Genomic DNA, 8512 nt, shown 5'->3' on the forward strand with positions numbered 1-8512 from the left:
AAGCGCCCTCTCAAGGTGGAATGGGCTGGCTACTTTGGACCGTCAAAACTGGCCAAGTTTTTCGATTGATACCCTGAAGTCAACTGAAATTGTGAGCTGCATTAAAGAAGACAAATGTTGATCCAATACCGTTGTCTTAGATTTATCTTCAATGCAAAGGCAAAAGCATCAGCAGAAACAGTACAGTCTGCAGTGAGCAGCTGGAATCTATAATGTTCACCAAAAACAATGGAAATGGCCTTTCCTTGCTTGGATGATAAAAATGTCTATGAATATGCATGTCTCATTTCTGAACCGCTTCTACATTTATCACAGAACTGGGCTACTCTTAAATAGACTGCATGTAAGTAAAGTGTGAATCCAATTGGTGCAATATCCACTGATGTGATCAGCTGATGCCACCACTCTCGGGTTTCTCTTCTGAACTGCTTTCGCTTGATATAAAAGTCCAAGTGAAAAAGTAGATTTCTAAGTTGACCAGTTCTACACATGCTTCCTTGATGCACACATGCACTGGTGTCTCTTGCTGCCATTGCCATTACTGGTGTAACTAGCTGTTACTATTTCTGCTTGCTGTTTTCTGATATCCAATTACCACTCCAGCCTTCAACTGTCTGGGTTCTGTTCCTTCAGGGGATTTGGTATAGCATATCGTACTGATCTGTAGTTGTTTTATCATCTGTGTATGATGCTTTGCTCTGGCAGTGAGCTACCCTGAAGGAGCAGAGCCTAACGCCTAGACTATGCATTGAAATTCTATCTAATACATGGCTAAACGTTGCATTTCCTTTCTGAAATGAAGTTGCACCAGAACGGCCTAATGTGTTCTGATACTTTCCTAGATTCAGTGACAGTTGAAGTACCAGCATTCTGTTTAACACTTTTTTGGTTACTACATGGTTCCGTATGTGTTATTTTATTGTTTTGATGTCTTCACTATTATTTTACAATGTAAAAATAAAGAAAAACACTTGAATGAGTAGATATGTCCAAACTTTTGACGGGTACTGTATATACAGTGGGGTAAAAAAGTATTTAGTCAGCAACCAATTGTGCAAGTTCTCCCACTTAAAAAGATGAGAGAGGCCTGTAATGTTCAGCATAGGTATACTTCAACTATGACAAACAAAATGAGAAAAAAAATCCTGACAATCACATTGTAGGATTTTTAATTTATTTATTTGCAAATTATGGTGGAAAATAAGTATTTGGTCACCTACAAAAAAGCAAGATTTCTGGCTCTCACAGACCTGTGACTTCTTCCTTAAGAGGCTCCACTCGTTACCTGTATTAATGGCACCTGTTTGAACTTGTTATCAGTATAAAAGACACCTGTCCACAACATCAAACTTATGTTTGCAATTACAGAGATCATACGTTTCCCGTAGTTCTTGACCAGGTTTGCACACACTGCAGCAGGGATTTTGGCCCACTCCTCCATACAGACCTTCTCCAGATCCTTCAGGGCTGTCGCTGGGCAATACTTACTTTCAGCTCCCTCCAAAGATTTTCTATTGGGTTCAGGTCTGGAGACTGGCTAGGCCACTCCAGGACCTTGAGATGCTTCTTACGGAGCCACTCCTTAGTTGACCTGGCTGTGTGTTTCGTGTCGTTGTCATGCTGTAAGACCCAGCCACGACCCCTCTTCAATGCTCTTACTGAGGGAAGGAGGTTGTTGGCCAAGATCTCGCGATACATGGCCCCATCCATCCTCCCCTCAATACGATGCAGTCGTCCTGTCCCCTTTGCAAAAAACATCCCCAAAGAATGATATTTCCACCTCCATGCTTCACGGTTGGGATGGTGTTCTTGGGGTTGTACTCACCTTCTTCCTCCAAACATGGCGAGTGGAGTTTAGACCAAAAAGCTCTATTTTTGTCTCATCAGATCACATGACCTTCTCCCATTCCTCCTCTGGATCATCCAGATGGTCATTGGCAAACTTCAGACGGACCTGGACATGCGCTGGCTTGAACAGGGGGACCTTGCGTGCACTGCAGGATTTTAATCCATGACGGCGTAGTGTGTTACTAATGGTTTTCTTTGAGACTGTGGTCCCAGCTCTCTTCAGGTCGTTGACCAGGTCCTACCGTGTAGTTCTGAGCTGATCCCTCACCTTCCTCATGATCATTGATGCCCCACGAGGTGAGATCTTGCATGGAGCCCCAGACCGAGGGTGATTGACCGTCATCTTGAACTTCTTCCATTTTCTAATAATTGTGCCAACAGTTGTTGCCTTCTCACCAAGGTGCTCGCCTATTTTCCTGTAGCCCATCCCAGCCTTGTGCACGTCTACAATCTTAACCCTGATGTCCTTACACAACTCTCTGGTCTTGGCCATTGTGGAGAGGTTGAAGTCTGTTTGATTGAGTGTGTGGACAGGTCTTTTTTATGGGTAACAAGTTCAAACAGGTACAGTTAATACAGGTAATGAGTGGAGTACAGGATGGCTTCTTGAAGAAAAATGAACAGGTCTGTGAGAGCTGGAATTCTTACTGGTTGGTTGGTGATCAAATACTTATGTCATGCAATAAAATGCAAATTAATTACTTAAAAGTCATACAATGTGATTTTCTGGATTTTTGTTTTAGATTCCGTCTCTCACAGTTGAAGTGTACCTAAAAAGTACAGACCTCTACATGCTTTGTAAGTAGGAAAACCTGCAAAATCGGCAGTGTATCAAATACTTGTTCTCCCCACTGTATGTGCTAGTGAGTGTGTAGTGTATGTTCTGTAGGTTTACAGGATTATATCCAGGGGGTCTCTGAAATAGCGATCACAGGCTGTAATTTTGTCCAGCTCCCGGGCCTTATTCTCCAGAGAGCTATAGACCAGGCTGGCCCAGTGGAGTGCTGTTGGGATATGAACTAAGATGAAGTGCCTCTGTGGACAAACTGCATCCTTTGTCCATAATGTAGCTGGACCATCTATGTCTATAGAATCCTCTCCACTGTCGCTGTGTGTGGCTACACTAAGCCCAATGTGGGTCCTCTTTTCATTCATTACCAGACAGATCGCCGCCCAGAGAGACATTCATTGTGCAGGGCAGTGTATTGGCATTTTTACGGCTGTGATTTTGTTTTGCTGCCATTTCTATGACTTTTTCATATGATTGTTTTCTCCTTAGAGGTTTTCTCTTCAGAAGTTTCTAACAGTGACAAAACCCATGGTTCAGACAGACTTACAGCTGTCAATTAGCTTTTCAATGAGGGGACAGCACACTAAAGCATATAATATGTGATTCTCTGGTCTGCCATGGCTATCCTGGTCCCATCTATGAATCCAGCAGGATTTCACACAATTTGGACTTGTATCTTCTTTTGTTTTTTAGGAACTCCTTTTGCAATCCTATATCATTAATTTACACATTGAAACAATTTCTAGTTGATTTATAGATGTTACTGTATGTTTTCCCTCCTGTGTTTATGTTAAAGAGAGTATTATCTTTTCTCCCATTATCTAAGCCAGTGTCTATCCAACATTGGTCATCACCATCACACACTCCCACTCCGCTATCCGTACCAGAGGATAAACAGAGCAGCTCCTACCCAGTCATGGCACCCAGCCTCTCACTGAATTGCATGCAGTCAGTCAGTTTCCACCCAACCAAGTCTCTCACATTCTATTCTCCTCTCACTCCAAGTTATTGATTGCCATGACTTGGGTGACTTCATCACAGATTTGATCATCAGCCTTATGGATTTTTTTGACAGACAATTTGCTCTATCCTGTGCTTGGCCATATGTCTTGCCAAGCAGACCCCAAAACGTACACCGAGAAGGTATTTTCTGGGAGTCCTCTCTTCAGTGATGGATCATTGGAATAGGATTTGCTGGATGGAATAGGACCAACGTAAAGACAAACTGTGGGACTGATATGGAATTTTGTTATCAATGTTCATAAATTTCAATGAATCTAATCGGTCTGCAACACAGAGTTTGTAAAGTTCTGGTTTAAATGAAACAGACATAATTCCCAGCTTATAAAAGTCAAATCAATGTTTATTCTTGAGAGCTCTCCAGTTCATATACAAAGACATTCATTTTATACCGTGCTCCTTACTTACGCACACACATGCACATGAGGAGAGCGATTTTCTTCTCCAGAATTCTCACCACGGTTTATCACTACCCAGCCTACAGTTCCATTCCCCCGAGATTAGGGGAACCTGGAAGGGTACTCCCTGTCCTATCGTATGTTTCTAGCCGGGTCAGAGTTCTAGCCGGGTCGGTTCAAACACAGTTTAATTGTTCTCTGTGTTTTCTTTAGGCACACACACACATTCCTCTCTTCCCCAGTCCAACCTAGTTGGATTTATGTTTAATATTTTAATTATTCCTTATATATGCTACAGAACCTATAATCCCTAATGGTTACATTTCCTGGTAGAATTATTTAATCATCTTTAACCTTGTAAATTATTTTATCATTCCACCCTTAATGACTAAATAACACACACTGATATATCAAACACTATATGGAGACATAAATGTTATACAAGAATAAACCAAACAAATACATGTATTTACATTTGATTACTCATCAATGACCGTTCTAAGCCTATATCCAATTATAACTCTTCCGGTTTAGGATTTTCATCATAATCTTCATGAAAGGAACAGCCTCTACCTAAACATTGAAAACAGTCTCATCTAGCATTGGCTCCTCGTAGTTAAAAGAAACTGAGCCCTCTCCTAGGCCTGGAAGTCTGTATTCGTCATCCCACTGGTCGGAGCTCGGAATCGGTCAATATCTCACCATCTGTTGCGTCATTGACCTCTACAGATGGATGTATCCTGGTGATCAAACCTCTCACACATGGGACCAAACCACTCATACAGGTGAAAGTTGCCCACAACACAGTGATAATGAAATGTTTCCATTTCCCAAACATACTGTCAAACCATTTTGTTAGAGAATTACCCATCCCCGAGTTCTCTGCTAATTTGTGAGCTAATGTGGTTAAACCAGCCAGGGCCTTGGTCACTGATCCGTCTGGAGCTGTGTTATCAGGGTTGAAGGTACAAAATTCCGCTCCAAATATCACACATACCCCGCCCCCCCCTCTCAGCCAGTAGCATATCCAACGCTATTCTATTCTGCCATACCATCAAACTAGTTGCAGCTGTTTGTTCTGCTAACCCTTTTATCGCATCTCTAGTATAGTTGTTGAAACGCTGTTGGTTAAAGTAGATATAATTAATCCAATCTACATTTTTATTGAGAGTTGACCACTAGAAAATGCTTGATTCCAATTCAGCCAATATCTGATTCCTAGCTTTGAATTCATCAGGCACCCCCCTTGGAACCCCAATGCTATCAATGTAAACTCTATTATCAAAGGACCCCGACAGAGCACTCCTTCTTTCTCTTCTACCTGGCCCTAGGTCTTTGTGTTGGATAAGGGTGAAGGGCATGCCCAACGGTACTAAAGCACAAATACCGTTCCAATTGGTAGGCAGGTTAGGCCACATCTTTATATCTCCACATAACCACCAGACATACGCTCTAGGCCTTTTTATCTTACTAAAGTCCTCGGAACTCAACCACCCAGTCAGGTCCCTCATTGTCTTGTCAGTTGTAACATTTTCTGTCCTATTGCATGTCCTTACTTCCCCTACGTCCCATCCATGTGTGTTGTATCGAGCCATACAATAATAGTTTCCTTCTGCTACTGTGAAAGGGGGAAGTCTGGATCAGTGCAACTGTCATTGTCTGGCTTCCCTACCCTCATGAACAGCTTTACCATACAGGCCATTCCCCTGGGTGAATCAATTCCATCTAGTGGAAAGGGGATGGTTGTCAACTGAGGTTTGGCTGTGGCGCAGGCATAACATTCAATCACTTCCTTAAGATCTTTCGCCTGAACTATCCGCAACGGTCCTTGGCTCTGGACAACACGGGTAATGGCCATTTTGTCAGGGGTACTGCTTGTATTCTGGCTGGCTGTAGAACTATCACTGGCTCTATCCTCTGTTATCCGGAATGGTACCGTAGCGTCGACCGAAACCTGGTCAAAACCAACATACCATAACCCGAGATCCTCTTTCTTTACGTCTTTAATGGTAATTCTTACCTTGATCCAATACTTCCCTTGCTCCGAATTATAGTCAAAAACCCTCACCTGTACAATACTCCATCTTCTTCCATACTGGGTATGTGGATTTATATAGCCCTCTCTCTTTGTGTATGACCTGATTCCATGAACTACACAGGGACCTGCACAGATATCTTCCATAAAGGCTCATATTTCTAGACTGCCATGGGGTCAGAGACCTCATTTGGTCTACATAGAACTCAACTGAGACATCCTTCCCTTGCTCTACTCTCACTTCCGTTTTACCCCGATTAACTGCCCTTTTGTACTTTAGTAATATAAAATCTCCATCTTCTATACTATGGGTCAAGTTACCCCCTTAATCCATACTTTCACTTCTATGAACGCGCACAGGGGGGATCGGGCGGGTTAGGGAATCTTCGTTAGAGAGGTAACCTCTGAACCTTATTGGTATTCGGTTCTTCTCCTAACTCTGTGGTTGTTTGACAGTGTCAGGGTGTCTTACCCTCTCGCAATGTGTGATATGAACCCAGGTAGCTCTTTTAGCTATTCTCACCGCGAAGGCTGTCACCAGAAGCACTTGGTATGGCCCCTCCCACCGTGGCTGCTTCCAGTCCTTTATCTTTAGTGATTGGACCCAGACCCAGTCTCCTGGCCAGATCTTATGTGTAACCTCCTTCTGCAGTTTTCCTGTTGGGCATAAAATCTTTGACATACGGGTTTGATTAATGAACAACCTTCTCGTGTGTTCAACCATTCTATTCTCTACCTCTATATCTGCTTGTTCCAATTGTCCTAATTCAGGCATTCTGTAGGGTCTACTTAAAACCTTCTCAAACAGAGACAGTCCCTCCTTATCAGGGGTTATTCTTCATTAACACTATGGGCAAGCATTATACCCAATTCATTCCGGTACTTAAATGTGTTTTCCTTAATCGATTCTTTATCGTGGCATTCGTGCGTTCAATCAAACCTGCAATCTGCGGATGATAGGAACAGTGTTTCTTAATGTTTATGTTTAATCTCTGACCTACATGATCTATTACCTGATTGGAAAAATGGGAACCGTTGTCGCTATAAATAGTCTCAGGCAGTCCAAATCGTGGGATGATCTCCTGACATAATGCCCTAGCCACTGTCTCTGCATAGAGATGTAGGGAACACCTCTATCCATTTCATATATTTATCAATGATTGTCAAACACCACTTCTTGCCTTTGCTTTTAGTTAATTGAATAAAGTCCATTTCCAACTGTTGGAATGGATACTTAGCAGAAGGGTATTCACCCTGTGGTGACCTCACTTTGCCTTGGTGATTACTCTGTGCGCATATAACACAACGTGAACAATAAAATAAAGTAAAAGTTATTCTGTATGCTACAAAGTGCTGTCTAATTGCCTCTACCATCCCTCCGGTTGATACATGGCTCTGCCCATGTATCAAAACAGCAGCGTATCTGAACAGTGACTTAGGTAAAATGGGCAACTTATCCTTGTACCAAATCTCTTCTGAATCCCTCTATTCCTGCCTTAGGATATGCGACTCCTTCTAATGCCCTTGCTACATCCCTCTGTGTCCATGTCCTATAGACTTCTATTGTGTCTGGTTATGCTCCCGTCCCCAGCTCTGGGGTTGGGTAAGGTTATGAGTGGGAATTGGGGTATCTTCTCATCGTCCTCTAACTATTCGGTGTCACTTCTATCTTCTCTCAATCCTAGCTTATGATGAGACTCTAACCTTCGTAATGCTCCAGGTCTCCTGCTCTCTCTCTCTATCTTGCTCACTTCCTGACCCCCCCCCCCCTCCTAATACTCCCAAACCATCAAGGTCACCATAGGGCTCAGCATAGGGCGGAGGAGTCTGCCTTTTTTACTATCTGTCTGTCGTTCTTTCTTATAACTGTCAGTATCAAATATAGGTTGTTTCCAAATATTGACTAAATGTCTCACTGTCTCCCTGTCTGCACTCATGGTGTTTTTTGAAAAATCAACATGTCCATGGTAGTAATCTCTAAGATTATTCCATAGTTTGTTTAAGGTTATCTCGATACTCTCAATGATCCTGGATCACCACAGATGTCATATGTCCCTGTCCCGTTGGCTCAGAATATGCCCTAAATACTTAACATAAGTCTACCATTATTAACTTTATTCTTGCTAACTTTATAACCTTGTTCAACAACAAAATATAATAATACTATTCTATCAATTTCACAGCCTTGTTGTGTGAAGTTTCTTACACTGCATACAACAACAGCTGATTACCTAAGGGACCATAAAACTTAGCTAGATTAATAAACATTACTTAAGCCAAAATAGTGGGAGTTTAAAAATAACCTTATGACAATTTTTTTATAAACCCACCTTCGCCCCATTTCTAACCCACAATTCTCCATGAGTATTGTATAAAAAATACTACTAGTGGTCAAAAGATAAAACAAAGTTTCAAATGACA

This window comes from Oncorhynchus gorbuscha, linkage group LG04 (assembly GCF_021184085.1).
Source record: "Oncorhynchus gorbuscha isolate QuinsamMale2020 ecotype Even-year linkage group LG04, OgorEven_v1.0, whole genome shotgun sequence".
Lineage (NCBI taxonomy): Eukaryota > Metazoa > Chordata > Actinopteri > Salmoniformes > Salmonidae > Oncorhynchus > Oncorhynchus gorbuscha.